Here is a 19383-nt window from a genome sequence, read left to right as displayed (position 1 = left end):
ATCTAGAGAGCTGACATCTGTGAAGCGGCAGGGTGACCTCTAGGTGGTACCTATACAAAGGAGAAACCTCCTGAGGATTTGGGCCCACATGTCCCCACAAACCTCAGAGGAAAAATGAAGATCCTAACAGAGACGCTTGAGAGTGAGACTGGTAGAGACTATGGGGACATTACATTCTTCCCCAAACCATCCAGGTCTGGGCTTAATCCTGCCTGATCATGGATGTCTATACCATCTCTGTCACTGGAAATTAGGTGACCTTAGTGAGTCATGTTGCTTCTCTGGACCTCAGTGTTGAGAGGGAATAACAGCACTGCTGGTGTCCTAGAGGTACTGAAAGAGTTAGTATAGACCCAAAGTATAAAGGGTACTCAGTAAAGAGTGTTCTTGCATTCACCTGGGGTAAGCTGTTTTGTTTTTTTAGTCACATTGGGGATGTGCGCCCTCTAGTGGTAGAGCCCCTCCCCTGTGGTGGTGTAGTAGCATTCTGCCTTGGGGGAACGAACGGTTGGAAGGTTAGCTCTTCCGGAGAGCCGAGTTCCAATCCAGGGCCACAACAGCAGAGTCCAAAAGTGGCGATCTGTGTACACATTTCTCCAGAAAGACAGCAAGCCGTTCCAGTCTGGGCCCCTGGAAACTCTAGAGAATTCTACACGAATGAATAAACCATGTAGCTAGGGAGAGCCACGAGGGGTCCAAAGGCAGCACTCTCCCTTCCCCTCTCCGACCCTCACCCTCTCCACCCTCCTGTAACGCTTGAGTTGTACAGGCCGAGTCCCAAGGAGTCACAGGACTCTGCATCATCTCCCAGGACATCGTTGGCCGACTAGCCCAGCCAGCACAGGACTCCAGCGCCATGCTCTCTGCCCTCCAGCGTAAGGTCAGCTTAGCCCAGCAGGCGACCGGAAGCCCGAGATGTTTCTTTGAATCACAGAGTAAAGTTTCGAAGAAGAGAAAAAAGGCAGCAGGCGGAGTTCCCAGGGCTGGAGCCTTGCCCGGCTGGTCCCCGGGCTCAGGGAGGGTGGGAATGACGCAGCCTGGGCCCGGCAGGTCTCTGGAGCACCATTCGCCGGGAATCTGCAGGCAGCCGCAGCCAGGAGGACGACGACGAGGCTCTGGGAAGGACAGCTGAGCCAGTCCAGGCTGACTCACTGGAACTCTGTGCATGGGGCACAGCCTGTGCTCAGCATCCTGTCTTGGTGGAATCAGAGAGACGTCCCACCTCCACTCCCCACCCCCAACCCCCATACACACATAGACACCACCACAGAGAAGCACCAGGCGCCAGCCTGAGTGGGTGTACCTGGGAATGGCGAATAGAAGCCTCTTCATCCAGGAAGGGTCAGTTTGGAGCAGAGAAATCCCTGAGGGCTCATGGGAGGGGGTGGCAGAGCAGGAGGCCAGGCGCAGCTGTAGGCTGAGGCCACAGACTGGAGACTGCACGGACAAACAGCTCACTTTCCCTGCACAGGCCCCCTTCCAGTGCCATGTGTCCTAGAAACCTTCTCGCGGGGTGAAGGTCAGGGGTGACTCCCCAAAATACAGCTGGAGATGAAGCTGAGGCTGGAAAGGGAAGAGATGCCAAGCTTCTGGGCCAATTTCCACCCAGCACAACTATCTGTGGTTCACCCCTACCCCACCACCCACCCACCCACCCACCCCCACCCCCACCCCCACCCCCACCCCCAGGTTCATAGTGACACACAGCTGGGACGAAGAAGGAAAATCTGTCACCCTCTGATCACAGGCTCTAGATGGTAGAGCCATCTTGTGCCCCAACAACCACCAACTAGAGCCCCTCTCCAAAAAAACGTGTACGCCTGGGGCTAAGTGTACCATAACCGCACCACACCACATGGTGACAGTAAGAAAGCAGTATCAAATCCCAGCTTTGGGTGAGCTCACTGCGGGACCTTAAGCATGTCATTTGCATGTTGGCTGAAGTGACAGGAAGTGTCCTCTGCAGAAAGCATTTATGGAGAAAAACAAACAAACAAACCTGCTGCCATTGGTTGACTCCTTCAAGACCGAGTAATGTTTAGTTAGTCTGGCTGTACTTACTGATGGGATCCCATATGCCCCGTTACAGACGGCTCCACGGTCCTGCTAGCTGAACTACACTCAACTAAAGACATGCGACTAGCATACTCTATGTGGGAGCTTGGGCTTGAGTGACAGGCCCCAGAGCACACTGGTTGGGGTAATCCTGCCCCTGCCAGGATTTGTCGGGACAGAATGGATCCTGGCCTGGCAAACCAAAAAGAGAGTCTGAGAGGGGATCTTCTTGGAACCTGGAATCCCTGAGCAAATCTGTTTACCAGCCACCTCTGATGCACCCCTCCAGCACGGGACTTAACAATACACACTCCAGAGGAAGCAGCGAGGGGCCCAGGAGGAAGCCTGCTGGATGCTGTAATGGTAGCAGGCAGGAGGCGAGGTCATGTGTCTTCCTGGCAGGATAACTCACTACTGGGGAGGCCCTCTGTTCAGACCTCTCCATTAAGTCCAGGACCTATTTCTCTCAAAGGTCTAGCTGACCCCTTTAAGAAGGAAGGGGAGAGCTGGGCGTGGTGGTGCACGCCTTTAATCCCAGCACTCGGGAGGCAGATGCAGGAGGATCACTGTGAGTTCGAGGCCAGCTTGGTCTACAAAAGCGAATCTAGGACAGCCAGGACTGTTACATAGAGAAACCCTGCCTTGAAAGACTAAAAGAAGAAGAAGAAGAAGAAGAAGAAGAAGAAGAAGAAGAAGAAGAAGAAGAAGAAGGAAGAGGAAGAAGAAGAAGAAGAAGAAGAAGAAGAAGAAGAAGAAGAAGAAGAAGAAGAAGAAGAAGAAGGAAGAAGAAGAAGAAGAGAAGAAGAAGAAGAAGAAGAAGAAGAGGAAGAAGAAGAAGAAGAAGAGGAAGAAGAAGAAGAAGAAGAAGAAGAAGAAGAAGAAGAAGAGGAAGAGGAAGAAGAAGAAGAAGAAGAAGAAGAAGAAGAGGAAGAAGAAGAAGAAGAAGAAGAAGAAGAAGAAGAGGAAGAAGAAGAAGAAGAAGAGGAAGAAGAAGAAGAAGAAGAAGAAGAAGAAGAAGAAGAAGAAGAAGAAGAAGAAGAAACCGAGGGGTCTTGCACCCAGACTGAGGTGGGTTGAATGAGCCTCTGCTCACTCCTTGACCTTCCAGCCACCCCTCTGCCTCTCCCAGTCCCACGTCCCCATGCCTTGGTCCCGGCCCCTCGGCAGCCACAGTCATCGCAGCTGATCTTTCCCTGGCCAGGACTCCTGGCTAAACTGTGCAGCCCTTCCCTTCCCACTCCGTGCTTGGCAGAAGGGTTAGTGTCTGTTCTCCGAGCTGGGCCCAGGGGGCTGGCCAAGGCTAATGAGTGCAAAAGAGGGTGGAGGGTTGGGCTGTCTCAAACGGAACCCCCTTTCCCAAGGAGCCAGCGCCGCCCACCAGGGGGATGTGAGGTGAGATCAGCTATGTACACAGAAGACTGAGGAAGTGGTTAGGCTTCTAGAAGAAACAACTGGCCAAAGAGAGTCCAGAGCCTGGACAGGAACAGCTAGACCTCACCTGTCATCCACCTAAAGACAACACAGCCACAGCTCCAGGTGAGTACAGACACTGCCTGGCACCGTGCAGGCTGCCTATCAGCCTGATGGTTTCCCCACACTTGGGCCTGCCACCTCCACTTCAAACCCCTTCCAAACTAGGAAGAATCCAAGCCCATGATTGGAGTATTGATAAATGTTGGGTGTAAGTTGAGGCACCACCAAATAAATGTCTGGCCTCAGTTTCCCCATCTATAAGATGGCAACGATGGTTCCTACCTGGCATTCATGTAGAGGGCCACAGTGATGAGCTCCTGACATCCGGCTGCCCTCAGTTGGTACATAACTCTCTCCACTGGTCTTCTGGCTCCACACCCCCACCTGGGTGCAGAGACTCTGAGTCAGTCCCTGGTAGGGAGTAGGGAGAGATCCCTGACCTGCCGGTGCAGTGGGGGCAGCCCCTCCTCTCTGCTCGGCCATTTTTCCTACCTGCGTATGGCCTTTGTTCAGCAGAGCGGGCAGGGAGCCACAGGGTAGCTTTCCTGCAGAAAATTTCTAGATTCCTGAGAGCCACCCCCAAACTGTTCCTGTGCCATCACCAAGGGGAACCCAAGTGGAGCAGAGAGAGAGACCACCTAGTAAAGAACGGACTCCCCCAAGATCTGTGTCTCGACACCCAAGATCAACAAGACTGTGCCTGCCCCTGCCACTGGTTAGCAGGATGGACTTCATCCCCTTGTTCTTGCTGATCCACTAATGCAAGGAAGGTCCTGAAAGATTGCCCAAAGGCTGCAGGGCTCCAGGCTGAGCAAGCCAGGAAAATGCAAATTCAGCTCTCGAGACATCTCTGGCCTTTCATTGCTTTATTGAGTCAGAGAAAAATACTTTGACCCTTTTATGGGGATTTGGGGAGGGGATGCTTCGTCCAAGAGAAACAGCTTCTGGAGGCCTCCAGCCAAGAAAACTCAAGGACAGGGCCAGAAGGGTCCTAGGATCACAGCATGGGTAGGAAGGCGAGGGAGCAGAAGCCAGAAGCCAGGTCTGTAGGGGGAGACCCCCTTTCCAGCTGCTGCATCTCTCTTTTCCCTGCCACCACTGCTACCACTGCCACCACTGCCACCACTGCCACCACTGCCACCACTGCCACCACCCCAGGCATCAGGCAGCGGCCCCGGCCCACCGTGACTCCTAAAATGGTCTGTTCGGTGCACTCTGGTGCACACTCATGAACTCTGTCATTCATTTCCTCACCATGCTCTAGGACCCTGCTCCCAGGCACCCTCCAGTAGAAGCAGGATTGTCCCTGAAGGGCACTGGTTGGGGCTTGTGTTCCACGTACTCACTCTGAGATCTAGGCCTCCCTGGAATCTTCTACACCGTCTTCTACCAGGTATCAGCTACCAAGAAGGAGTGACACGGGACCTAGTATTGCGTGGACATTTTCAGCCTGTCCCAGAAATCGCACCCTGCTCTTGCCTGCATTCCACCTTGCCGCCACTCACCTGCAAGGGAGGCTGGGAACTGAAGAGACAGTCTTCATAGGTAACCAGCAAGTGTGGGTCACAACTGGGAAGCAGAGGAGTAACTAAGCCTGTAGGAACGGAAATGCTTCTGGAAGAAATGGCCCGATCTCCATCCAGATCGCAAGTGTGGGAAGGGCGGCTTGGATGGGGGCTATGGTTTGGCAAGTCACAAGAAGTGACAGAGACCCTACTCCTGGGGCCTGGATAAGATACCACCTCAAGGTCGGTGTCCTCACCAGTGAAAGCTTTATCACTTGTAACTGAGAGGTGGGGCAGGCATACACTGGAGGTACTCCATAGGTGTGGCTGTCCTGGCCATTGTGGGCCCTTGAGTCTACTCCCCAAGTGGAACTGACTGGACAGACAGACAGACAGACAGACAGACTTGCTTGTTCCCAGCAAGTCTGATCAGCAGCCATGTCTTGAAACCCCAGGAAGGGGAAAAGGGGACACCATGGAGGTAACTCTTTACCCAACCTCTGAAAGACCTTCCTGTCCTAAATGCTCAGAAGCTGCAGACACCCGACACCTGTCCCCAAAACAGGACCGGCCAAAGGTATCACAGCATGTGCAAATGCTGATCCAGTGGCTCTGGCTGGCCTGGAGGGCGACAAGACTGCAGAAGGTTTATCCAGCCTAGATGGTAGAGGAATGTTAATTCAGAACATGGCTACTCTGGCAAGAGATCACATCCAAAGACCTTCTAGGTCTGTGTGATCCGGCTGGAATACAAGCATGCCTTTAATCTAGGAAACAGGGGCAAGAAGATCTGAGTTCGAGACCAGCCTGGTATAGAGCAAGTTTCAGGTAAAGAAAAGCTTAGGTCCAGGCATGGTGGGTGGTACATGTCTTTATTCCCAAAGGAAGATAAAGTTAGTTTGTAGAAGAAAGCACCCATGTTTGAAAGTAAAGTTCGAAATGAGTGGCAGAAAAGATTTGACAGAATAGGATACGCCCAACTCTCATGAGAAGAGAGAGGAAAGGGAAGCTACTTAAGAGGCAGTTTGAGAGAGGAGGCAGTTTGAGAGAGGAGGCAGTTTTACCAGGACAGGAACAGAGAGATGGGTTAGAGAGAGAGAGAGAGAGAGAGAGAGAGAGAGAGAGAGAGAGAGAGGGAGAGAGAGAGAGAGAGAGGGAACTCAGGTGAAGATGGAACGAGCCAGAAAATGAGAAGCCAGAAGATTAGAGCAGAGTTAGTTTTCTGAGTTAGTTTGAGGCCAAGCAGAGCAATTCCAGGGTGAGAAGAGAAGCCAGATTAAATAAGTCAGCTGGGAGAGAAGTTTGAAGCAGAACAGCTGAGCTGAACCAGCCAGCCCAGAGCTCAGTAAGAGCTAAAAAGGGTGAGTTTATTTAGCAGTCTCAGAGGCTGAAAACATTCTAGACATAGGTTAGATTGAAGGCTAGAAGCTTCCAGGACTAGGCCTAGGTTAGCAGAAGGAAGTAGTTTGCCTCCCAGACAACAACTGAGCCAGGAGAATAAAAGTTACTGTTACACTCAATGGGACAGAATGCCAGAATCCATCAGTTGTGTCTGCTGTGGGCAGGTGTAGAGAGCCCACAAGAGGCATTTATGTTCCTGATAGTTATGATAAAGATGGGCCCCTCTCGCCACCTTTTTTGTTTTGTTTCATTTTGTTTTGCTTTTTTTTGAAACATGGTTTCTCTGTGTGGCCCTGGCTGTCCTGGACTCAATTTGTAGACCAGGCTGGCCTCGAACTCACAGAGATCCACCAGCCTCTGGCCTCCCAGAGTGCTGGATTACAGGTGTGGGCCACCGTGTCCTTCTCACCATCTTTATCATCTCCCTAAAACATTTCCAAATAGGCACAGAAGATGGCACTAAATAAACTAGAAGGACCCAGAGGACAAAATAAATAAATAAATAAATAAATAAATAAATAAATAAATAAATATCAAACGGCCACTTAATAAAAGCCAGTTGAGAATTCCCAGGAACTCTACCACTTACCATCACCCCCCTCTGTACCCAGAGCCCAGTCAACAGCTGAAGCTACCGAAGCATAGCCGACATTTGTCACCAATCTGCCTCCAACAATGTCCCAACTTCCTCCTGGGCTGCTGCCTACTCGCCATCACACCCCTTCCATTGTGCTGTTCCCGCTCGCCCTACACCCAAGCCTAGGATTTCCATCTTGGGCAATGAGACACAAGGATTGGAAGTGGTTGTGGGGTTTGCTCATTTCAGTGGTAGCTTCTGGCCCTGTTGTTGAAGCTCAAAATAAAGTGGGCAACTCCGGCCACCCACCGACTTACCTCCTACCACAGATGTCTCCGCATCACGCTGCCACGGTCCATGTCCTCAAACCCCTGGTGGATGAAGCCCCTGCTGAGTTCGCTGGTGGACCACTGAAGATTAGCAAGCTGCCTATACACTGCAGGCATTCAACAAGTTTTTCTGTTCTTAAATAATTGAATGAGGGTACATCCTAAGGCTGAGTATATGGCTCACTGGTAAAGTGCTTGCCTAAGCATACACAAAGCTCTGGGTCCAAATCTCCAGGCCCAAGAAGGGAAGGAAAGGGGGAGGGGGAGGAAAGAGGAGGGAAGGAGAGGAGAGAAGAGGGAAGGGAAGAGTCTGGAATTAGCAGGATTCACACTCACTTGCTGTGTGGTCTCTGGCAAGCAGACCTCTCTGAATCTCTGTTCCCTCTTGTGTAAAGTGGAAACAGTCTGCACATATCTCACATCTGTTGGTGGTTTCAATGAGATAGTGGATACGAGTTCTCTGTAAACTGTCAATGAGACAGAGGGGGTGCTCCTAGCACCATGGGAGGGAAGAAGTTGGTGAGGGTTTTAGATGATTCGAAGATCAAGTTCGCCTCAACAGCTCACTGAGCCGCCAAAGGCAGGTATTGTCTTTGTCCAAAAACAGCTTGTGATGCAACCAGCACCTTTGCTAACTTGAAAACCTCAGAGACCTGAACTCAAAACAGCTTAGTCAGTCTGGAGAATTCATTGACTCAAGACATTGGGACAGTTTGGGCATTAACTTCAGGTAGGTTTTGATCTGTCACCAAACACCTAGTTTTTAAGAAGCAAAGACTAGGTGAGTAAACACTAATTAGTGGCCCTTTTACTGAGCACATGAGAAGAGACTAGGGTTTTATTCTTTTTTGTCAAAACAAATAAAAAAAATTACCATTGACCTAACATGTGGAAGAAATATTGGCTTTCATCATTCAGGAACTAGGGTTTTTGCTTTTTGTTTTTTGGGTTTTTATTGTTGTTTGTTTTTCTTTTTGTTTTGGGTTTTGGGTTTTTGTTGGTTTTTTGTTTTGATTTAGTTTGGGTTTTAGTTTTGGGAGGTTTTTTGCTACATGCAGCAAAAGCTGTGTTACTATTATTGCTGCTCTACTGTCCAATTTAAAATATAAAAGATGTGTTTCGGCTCATAATCTAAGAGCCCATAGTCCTGGGCTTTGTTGACTCTCGGTCTGTGCTGAGCGAAAGCAGAGCATCAAAGCGGCAGGAGCATGTGCAGCGGCTGCTCAGTTCATGGGGAGCAAGAAGCAGAGAAAACCACTGGTCCCAGTATCCACATAGCATCCAGTGGCGCATCTGTAATTCTAGCACTGGGGAGGCAGGGACAACTCCCTGGAGCTCACCAGCCTAGCCAACTCAACAAACTCTAGCATCAGTGAGAGAACCATCTACACACAAATTAAATTAAAAAAAAAAAAAGAATGTAAGCTCAGCAATAACCACACACATACACACCGCACATACACCTATACACATGCCACAAACACACACTGCACATGCACACATCACATACACACACACACACACACACACACACCGCACATATACACACACACAGGCCACACACATATACACACACACATGCGCACACACATACACACACACACACACACACACACACACACACACACGCGCGCGCGCGCACACACACACACCTTTTGATGTCAACCTTTCCTATCAGCTTCCTATCACTGATGGAATATCTGACGTAAACAACCTAAAGGAAAAATTTTTTTTCTTCTGTGTCAGAATACTCCATCCATGATTTCTTGACTCCTTGACTTTGACAGAACATCCTGGCGTTGGGAGAAGGTGATAGGAAAGACTCTTCATCCATGATAGGCAGGAAGCAGCATGGAGGCCACATCATGGCAGACAGGAAGTGAGTCAAGGGAATACAGGAAGTAATCAGGCCGTGACACAATCTTCAAGGACACACCCCCTATGACGTGCTTCTTTCAACCAAATGGGAAGTCCCACTACCTCCTTACAATCTGTTCACTACGAAACCATCTAAAGTTTAGATTCTAAACCATCATCTCTAGCAACGGCCTTGCAGACATGCCCACGGTTGGGCTTCCTAGGTATATATTAATCCAGCCAAAGTGAAAAAAAAAAAAATCAAGATTATCCATTACACTAACTTAAGCCAAAGAAATGCAAGGGAAGAAGTGATGGGCGGCTGGCAAACAAGGCTTGGAAACAAACAGGAGTCAGTGGTTGGCAGGGCCAGTTCAGGGAAGGCCAACAGTGGCAGTGTCAGGGAGAGTAGCTTGCTGCTGCCTTTGCAGTTGAGAGAAGCCTCTGGCTGCAGCCTGCAGAGAAAAGGAGGCAGAGAGGAGAAAAAAAAAGGGGGGGGGGGAGAATGGAGATTAAGACAAGGCTACCACTGTTCCCCAAGTGAGAGATGATGGAATCCAAGACAGGGACGAGAGACACTAAGAAAGGGACTCAGTAGGGTATGACACTTGTGGGGAGGCAGAAGTGGAGAAGCCACCTAAGGTTCCAAGCCTGAGAGTTGAAGGGGCCTAGGCTGTGCCCACTGAGATGAGGCACTAGAGAAGGCTTTCCCTAACCAGTGCCCGCGTAGCCTACTCAAAGCCTGGGCCAAGGAAACCAGGCAGGGGTGGACAGACCACAGAAGGATGCTCATCCTGGCATCGTAGACGGCAGGGTAATTCCAAACTCCTTTGGGTACAGAGTGGGGCCTCTAGAGCCGAGTTCTGGAATGTGCTTTGCCTCTGGCCTCCTGCCACAGGCATCATCTGCAGAGAATAGTCCCAGATGTGAGTACGATGAGTTCATCAGGGTCCTCGTGTGAGGGGACACATGTGCAGGAGATGGCAGCCCATCAGACCGTGGAAATTCTGACCCAAGAGGCTGAGACACAACAATGCGGTGGCCTCCTGCCCCTGCTGGCCCACACCCAGTTCTCAAACGTGACTAATTAGTGTAATGAATTATGACAAATGTGGATGGCGCCTCTGATTTGCTGACAGCAGATACAAACAGAGGCGCTGGCCAAGAACCTCAGTGCGTACATCTCACACACACACACACACACACACACACACACAACTCCACCAAAAATAGCTTGCCATTGGCCTGTAATCCAGTGACTTCCATCTGTACTGGAACCTGGCTGCTGCTGGGAGTGAAAGAAACTGCTGGAGACATGCAGCCTCCCTACCTTTAATCTCACAGGCTTCTTTCTCACTGCCTCATGCACAGCTGGTTCCCACTAGCCAGCCCTGCAGTCATCAAGGGAGGAACTGGAGTTCTCTGAGGACCAGCTATGCATTTTGTGTACTAGATCAGACTGGCTGGCTGGGGTCATAGCTCTACAAGCCTACAGTTGATCAGCATAGGAGGAATCAAAAAGGTGTGAGTTAGCTGGGCACGGTGGTGCACGCCTGTAATCCCAGCACTCAGGGAGGCAGAAGCAGGCAGATCTCTGTGAGTTCGAGGCCAGCCTGGTCTACAAAGAGAGTCCAGGACAACCAAGGCTGCACAGAGAAACCCTGTCTTGAAAAACCAAAACTAACGTTAAAAAGAAGGTGTGAGTTTGGGACAGACCTTGCAACAGTCTTATAGTTATACAGAAGTTGAAACCCAAACCAGGACAGGGAGACAAGCAGAGCTGGTGACTGATGATATCCCACCCAGCTGAGGACCAGATGGATGGATGGATAGATGGATGGATGGATAGATGGATGGATAGGTAGAAGACAGATATGTAAATAAACTGATAATAAATAGATGGCAAAGATGGTTGGCAGGTAGATAATAGATAGGTTGGCTGACTTTGTGACTGAGTATTTGCCTAGTTACTTAACATGTTTTACAGTGCCTAAATTAATATCCATAGCCCATTGACAGGTGGTCATGGACAGGATGATGGTTGATATTGATTGCCAACTTGACTGGATCTGGAATCAAGTAAAAGGTACAATCTCTGGGTAGGTGTCTGAGGACATTCCCAGGAAGAAAGGAAGAGAAGTCCTTTCCTCAGAGCGAGTAGCCTGGGCATATGGAGGTCTGAGGAGAAAAGCCATGCTTTTTTGCCTGCCCACCTTTGTGTCTTGCTAATGTGTGCATCAGCCTCGTCGCTGTTGTTGCTGCTGCCACCCTCCATTGATCTTCAGCCCCAGCTCCTTCAGCTTTCCAGGTAGCCCCGGGCCTTCAGCACCAGATGGGAGCTGCTGAGTTACCCAGCATTGTGGACTGAACAAGTTCTCAGACTCTCCAGTGTACAGGCAGCCACTGCTGGACCACACGGTGAGTATTAAACTCTCTTTGCAACATGTATTCGTTCTTTGGGGCCGTTCTCTAGAGGCCCTGACAGATATAGACATGCACAGAATACTATAAATGTTTAGGTCACCCATGCAAACATTGCCAGCCAGCATCAAACAAGGCAAGCCGTGGGCCTTCTCTTGCTTCTCTTACTGGAAATAAAATATCCTTTCTGAGACTCACCAGGGGACAGAGTTTGCTCATTTTTTCCTTTGGTCAGTGACTTACTTGTTTAAAATGGTCACACACATAAGAACCCGAAGCTTAAAATCTTGCCTTAGGGAGAGAGAGCACACGTGTGAGGGGAGGTGCATCCCAGCATGAGCTACAGACCTAATGGCTGCGCGTCTATAGCTAAGGACCATGTTGAATAAGGCGATTAAAAGGGTCGTGCTGAAGGTAAGGCTGTTTTCCAACTCAGATGGTGAAGAGGTGACTCCCAACTTACAGATGCCTCATTGTGAATTGCACCCCTCGCTACATCATACAGCAAAAGTCCCCGTTAGAATATCAACTGTGCATCCTGTTTGCCAGCTGCCCATCCTGCCTTCCTCACCACAGAGTCCCTTGTGGGGCAAAGAGCAGGCTTCCCAGTGCTTCCCAGCCCTGACTTCTGGAGGTGCAAACTCAGGACTAGCTAGCAACAGAGGGGCAGAGAGCCATGTCTGAAGACATGGCACCTCTCAGGAAAGCTACGTAAAAACTCAGAAACAGTAATTCTAAAACAACCTGTTTTCATGGGCTTGGAAGAGCTGTGCAAATAAGCATCACTCACCCACGTAAATGCACACATATATGTGACATATACAAACACATGCATGTTCACACGCATGTGACATACATCTGCACACATGCACACACATATATATACACATGCATACTCACACATTCATACACTCTTACAACACATATGCATGCACACTCACACATGATTATGCACATACATACACATCCATGTAGCAGTACACACACATCCATACAACAAACATATATACACACACATATGCATCCATGCACATACATACATACATTTGCAAATATACACACATATACACATGTATATACAGATACGCATGCGTACACACATCTGTTAAATTCTTATTGCAAACATTTCTGTACATCCACATGCCACCTGTAACATCACTGACTAGTTTTTCTTAAATTAACTCTTTCTGTCTTTGCTCACATGTACTTAAAAGGGAATTTTATATTTCTTCCATATATAGAAGTTGATCGTCAAAATATACTCATAACATTAAAATAGAAAGCAAATGTTAGTCCTGGAGCCAGCTGCAGCCCTCCCTCTGAAGGCTGAGTGCGTGTTTACAGCAGGTTTGTTCCAGCATGCACCCCGTCTGGGAGCTCTGTGCAGAGAGAGCCAGTGTACCCTTACACCCTAATTTAAGGCCCCCACAGAGTGAGACTCAAAGAACACTATGCACCCAGGCTTAGGTGGCTCCTTCCTGCATGTCCGTCCCAGGTAGATCCTGAAAAGGGGGTGGCTGAGGAAAGGAAGCCCTGAAAGAGCGGTGGAGGACGCGCGGGTCACAGCTCTAGCTTGTCTGGCTGAGTCCCAGCCCCCTGCAACCTCACCTCAGAACCAGGCCTGCTGGTGCCGGCTGCCCTCCCCATATTATCCCTGTGTTTTCAGCACCGCTGTGGGCTCTGCCCGCTTCCTGAATCGCCTCCCTTCTCTCCAGGGCTCTTCGAATTCCACCTCCTCTCCTGTAGCAGCTGGGTTTTCAGCGACACAGACCATACAACCCAGCTGGGAAATAGATTCAAGGAAACTCTGTCATCTCAGCTGAGAAGACGCCATATGGCTTTGCTCTTTCCATCTCTTTGCTCCTCCATCCTCGGGGCAGTGACTTCCTCTCCTTATGGTGGCAAAGTGGCTACAGTAGTGCCAGCCATTGCCCCCTCACAAAAACCCAAACTGATAGAAAGAAGTCATGACTTTCTTACACCTTTGTTGTTGTTCTGAGAGAGAGTTTTCCTGCATAGCCGGGTTGACCTGCTATCTTTGATTTCCCAAATGCTAAGATTACAGATGTGTGCCCACTATGCCTCTCCCTTTTATCTAAGAGTTAAGAACTCAGCCGGGTGTGGTGGCGCACGCCTTTAATCCCAGCAGTCGGGAGGCAGAAGCAGGCAGATCTCTGTGAGTTTGAGGCCAGTCTGGTCTACAGAGTGAGTCCAGGACAGCCAAGGAAGGCTACACAGAGAAACTGTGTCTCAAAAACAACAACAAAACAACAACAACAACAACAACAACAAAAAGAGTTAAGAAATGTCCCTAGAAAGATGAGATTCCCCACCTCTGTAACTCGCTGGCCACAGTGGAATCACATGACCGTCCTCGAGCCTGTCACTGGCAAAAGGACTACAGTTGGCATGAAGGTGTGGAAAGTCAAGACTCATTGTACAGACTCAGGTGGTCGCAGCCCCTGGGAGGCCTCCAGCCCCATTATGTGCTCAGAACTGACTGTTCCCAAGATGGCCACCAGAGCCTTCTCGGCATTTTCCCTTTGTGAACTTACCTCCCCATCTCTCTGTGTGTCTTGTCTAGTCTCACTGAATTGTTTTACACTTACACCAAATACGTGTTTTTGTTCACTTTTTTTTTTTTTTTAATACTGGGGCTAGAACTCAGGGCCTCTTGGATACAGGCATGCACTCTACCACTAAGCAACACCCTACTCCAAACTGTAGTGGAAATCGGCCTGCTCGTGAGCCTGTCTTTGTCGCTAGGCCGGGAGACCCTTCCACCATAGTCTGGATTTGCTCTGGGGGCCATGTGGAGGGTCCAGGAAAACAAATGCCAGTCACATTAATATGATGGAAGTGAACAGACCAGGGAAAGGAGGAGGGAGGAGGGAGCCACAGGAGGGACCACCCAGAGGCTGCAGTCGGCTCTCTCAGCAGCCGATTCCAATGCAAGGTCCTCCTAGGAGGAGCCCATCTCTTTTCTCCCTTCCTATTTTTGCCCTCTTCTGCTTGAATGTGGTTTCCTCCAGGCAGACTTCTCTGACTGCATCCGTGCAGTCCTTCCCACGGTAGCACTTACCACACTTGCGGTTGCTCTTGACTTATTTGCTTCTCAGCAGTGTGTGTGTGAGACTTTTGGATTCCACAGAGCCCAGTGTAGAATAAGCCCTCAGAACATGTTGCGAGCAGAGGAAAGGAGGAACGCGGGGAGGCAGACCTGAGCCTTATAAACTGGTGTGTGCCCAGGCTTCCTCAACGATGTCTTCCCAAGGGACTGTGTAGAAGGCAGGCAAGTGGCCAGTGGCCAGAAGAACGTTCAAGATTGAGACTGCGTATCTACGTATATGCACCAACTGGGCTAAGATGGGTTTGACTTGCTTTGTCCCTGAGCTCCTGCCAGTGACTTTGAGAATTACAAATATTCTATAGAATCTATCTCCCACGCAAGCAAGTCCATTAAATGAATGCACGTCAGTAAATAGTGACAGCAAATAAAAGACGTGCTCCCAGGTGAGAGGGAAAAAGAAGGGGGTGGGGCTGGGAATAGTGCTACCTATCTATAATCCAGCACTCAGGGGGTAGAGGCAAGAGGCTTAGGAATTCAAGAGCAGCCTGAGCTACATGGCAAGTTCAAGGCCAACCTGGGCATCATAGGGAGACCCTATCTCAAAACAAAACAAAAAGTGTATTTATATTTATCTAGTAATCTAGTATGAAAATTAAGTGAGAATACAAGGAGAAATGTTAGGCACCAGTTTTCCACAAGCATGTGGTGTTTTACATGGGACAATCTGTAGAAAGTGAGTTTGGGGCTGGCAAGGTGGCTCAGGGAGTAAAGGCACCAGCCACCAAGCCTGATTTTGATCCCACATAGTGGAAGGAAAGAACCAAGTCCCACAAGCTGTCCTCTGACCTCTACATGTACCATGGCTGACACACATGCACACACACAGCAAATAAATGGAATTTTAAAAAATTAAGTATGTTTAGAATATTTCCCTCCTGCTTTGAAACCGAGAAAAAAAATCAGAATTCACAGAGATAGAGACTATGACAAGATGGACAGGAAAGTGATATGATTCCCCAGTCAGGTTTACCTTTTCAAATCCTACATGTGGTAGCTCTGAGATGATCTAGTCAGTATGTGGGAAGATAGGTAGGTGAGTAGGCTGGTGGATGGTGGATGGATGGATGGACAGATGAGTGAACAGATAGGGGATGGATGGATGGTAGATGGATTGGATGGATGGTGGATGATGTGATGGATGGTGGATGGATGGATGGATGGATGGATGGATGGTAGATGGATTGGATGGATGGTAGATGGATGGATGGATGATGTGATGGATGGTGGATGGATGGATGGATGGATGGATGGATGGATGGTAGATGGATTGGATGGATGGTGGATGGATGGATGGATGGTGGATGGATGGTGGATAGATGAATGGATTGATAGGTGGATAAAAAGATGGACAGACAGACAGATGCATGAATGCAGGGACAGACAGGTGGGTGGATGGACAGACACGGGGATGGAAAGGTGGATGGACAGCAGGGTGGGCAGATGGATGCAAAGGCAGGAGTGCTGGTAGACAAATGGATAAATGAACAGGCAAATAGATAACTGAGTGCTTAGGCTTGAGCTTGTGTCTCCTGAACCAAGCTTCTCCTGCCATGCACATCTCTTTTCCTATGAGGAGACTCTCTCTTACCACTAAGTGCAATGCAGGTCAAGATTTGGAAAAAAAGAGAGACAGGTAGCCAAAACAAAACTGTTTCCACCCAGCTATGCCCGAACTCAGAACAGCCCAACTAGCCAAGACAAAAGCTATATTTTCTTTTTAGAGCTGATGGGTACCAGGCAGGGAAGGCAAAGAGGCTAGGAACACAAAAAAGAGAAATCCTTGGAAAAAAGGAGGATCCTTGGAACCTGCCAGCAGTATAAATCCAAGAGTGGCCCCCCAGGCCTGCTGAAGGTGAGCCTGTTGGGTGGATCCCAGAAACCACGTGTCTCCTGGGCTTTCAGTGTGCCCTGAGTTGAGAACCTCAGGCCAGAACTGCCTTTTCGCCTGGTACATCACGTCTGTGCCTCATCAATCCCACTTTCAGAGATTATAGTTGCCTGGGACTGGCTTTTCCCTGTACCAAGCCAGATCCATGGACTGGCCCTGGGTCTAGTCCTGGCTGCCTCAGCTTCTCTGTCCCTGGTATAAAATCGTGCAAGTCAGAAGTTCATCCGGTAAGAGTGAGCAGGACTTTTGCTGGAGCCTCTGAGCATAATGAAGTTCTTAATCTAGTTGAACTGTAGGTAGGAAGGACAAGGAACGGCTTCCTGACAATCAAAGGAAACACGGGAGGATGGAGCATGAGGAAACTGAGCATCTGGACCAAGCTGTACCTGAAGCTACATGCCAGCTCACTTTTCTATCATACGTATTAATGACGTTCTTTCTGGGCTTTGGCCTCCTGTGTTTTTAGCACCTGGAACCCAAAGAATTTCAAAGACCGCAAGGACAGGTGTGGAGGTGTGGGGGAGAATTAGGGCTCTTTAATAGCTGTTAAGTTCAAATCCTGTTTGTTTGTTTGTTTGTTCTTTCCATGTAAAAGCTATCTGAGTCTAGGCAGGTCTCTTTGCCTCTCTGACCGTTTATCTTTTGGTAAGGCAGGGAAATTATCAACTTATTGCCGTGGGAGGGAAAGGGAGACTTCTCTCTGGCTTAATAAACATGTGTAGGGGTTGGGACCGCAAACAAATGACCTCCAACAAGCAAGCTTCCTTCCTGGCAGAGGCAGGCAGATCGATGTGAGTTCAGGGCCAGCCTGGTCTACAAAAGCGAGTCCCTGACAGTCAGAGAGGGCCACGTGAAGATGCTGCAGTGTGATGACACCACAGCCTGCATGAGGTGGACCAAGGGAGCCCTCAGCTACAGGCAGTGAGAAGAGCCTCGCCCCTCCGCAGTGCAGCAGACAGAAATTCTAAACGTGCTAATTACGCCTGCACGCTGCCCAGAGAGAGGAATGCCTAGTTAATAACTGGCTTTCCCAGCAGGGGGCCACACCCAAGGCTACCTGCCACCTTCCCTCCTGGCCAGAGCTGGAAACCTCAGCCAGAAGGCCAGGCAAGTCCTGTCCCAGGACAGCCTGCAAAGCTGAGCCCGGCAGCCATCTGGTCCCCAATTCCTCTAATGTCTGCAGCAGACCGTGAGCTAATTGCCTGGTTGGGGCACTGCCTGGACATCTTTAACACCTAATTCACTACTGTTTCTCTGGAAGCCCCATTCCCCACCTGCAAGGGAGGGGCATGCCTGTTTACAGGGATTTTAAGCCCCCTGGAATCCTGGTCTGACCTGGCATGGCTCCAGCTGGCCCCATAACCAGGAGAACATCCTTGGTTCCCAGCTCAAGCCCTAAGTTGCCCCCAATCCACCGGACCAGTCTCCTGCCTCAGGCTCTGAGTTCTATCTCCAACTCCAACCCCAGCAAAGGTTAGAAAGCTTAGAAAATGAGACAGGATCAGGGATCTGGGTTCAAATCTCACCTCTGTCACTTCCTAACACGGGTCCTGGAAACAATATCATTCGACTCTGGTCTGTTTTCCCATCCACAAAGGAGATGCCAGGAAGCCTTTCTGCAGTGTGTTAACAGCGGAGATACCAGGAGCTCTGCTGAAACCACAGGTCAGAATCAGGCATGTGCTGCTACAGAGCCAGCAGGGAGACTTCGTTTACACAGCAAACCTGGACGGATGAAGCAAGCCCCTTGTCCCCAAACTCACTCTATTCCAATTTGCAGCTCCTCCACAAGCTCCTCTCATCATCTTGAAATGCTATGCCCAAATCCCTTTGCACCCCAATGCCCAGGCACAGGCCCCACTGTGAGCATAGGGTGAAGAGCCAGTGCCCCCTCCAGAAATCCCTCCCCATCTGACACTTCAGATCACAGAAACAGATTGAGGAGGGACCCAGGGTGTCTAGCTGCCCAACAGTGAGGGCATCCTAACTCCCACACTTACTGTAAGAACTCTCACTACCTCCTTAGTCATGACCCCTAAACCAACACAGTCAAAACAGTTGGGGCATGAGAGATACCACCCTAGAAAGGATATGATTGGCTTAAGCCAGGCAGAGCGAATGAGTCAAAAACACACTCTGGCTGCAGGTCCCATGCAGAGAACAGGAAAAGCAATAACTACATGGGGAAACTGGGCATGGGGTCTTTGCTCCACCAAGTGGGAAGAGACATAATGGGCACCAAGGCTTACTGCAGCCCTCCAGGCTCCAGACCCCAGGAATTCACTTAGCTGAGGAGGCAGGGAATGAACAAGTGACAGATACACAGAGGCAAGAGAAAGGCTAGGACCCAGCGTTCTGGGCTATCGGATGGAGAAGTTGGGGTGCTCTGGAAGCTCAGCGGGTTCATGATGTACAGTTGAACAGGGAGGTGAGTTTATCTACTGTCTGAAGGGCAGTTTTTCTCTGTAGGACAGTCTCTCACTGTAGGACAGTCTCTCTCTGCAGGACAGTCTCTCTCTGCAGGACAGTCTCTCTCTCTGTAGAACAGTCTCTCTCTCTCTCTCTCTCTCTCTCTCTCTCTCTCTCGAATAGTCTCTCTCTGTAGGGTAATCTCTCTCTCTCTGTGGACAGTCTCTCTGTAGGACAGTCTCCCTCTATAGAGATAGTCTCTCTCTGTGTAGGGCCAGTCTCTGGACTATAAACTCCCAAGAGAGAAACTACAGTGGTCATTTTCTGCATACTCCATC

At 49.6% G+C, this 19383-nt stretch overlaps 1 long non-coding RNA gene across 2 annotated transcripts; it reads left to right on the top strand.

The window, feature by feature from the left end:
- The first annotated feature begins 2688 nt into the window (after positions 1-2688).
- Positions 2689-11526, top strand: LOC311587471. Of its 2 annotated transcripts, none has more exons than XR_014775872.1 (3): positions 2689-3123; positions 3417-3591; positions 11498-11526. It is a non-coding gene; the product is annotated as an uncharacterized lncRNA (long non-coding RNA). The 2 variants fall into 2 exon arrangements; XR_014775873.1 differs by lacking the exon at positions 11498-11526 and adding an exon at positions 4793-4943.
- Positions 11527-19383: the final 7857 nt, after the last annotated feature.

Source organism: Acomys minous (genome assembly GCF_964271855.1).
Source record: "Acomys minous genome assembly, chromosome: 16".
Classification (NCBI taxonomy): domain Eukaryota; kingdom Metazoa; phylum Chordata; class Mammalia; order Rodentia; family Muridae; genus Acomys; species Acomys minous.
The sequence above is the reverse complement of the archived record's forward strand: the minus strand, read 5'-3'. Positions and strand labels throughout refer to the sequence as shown.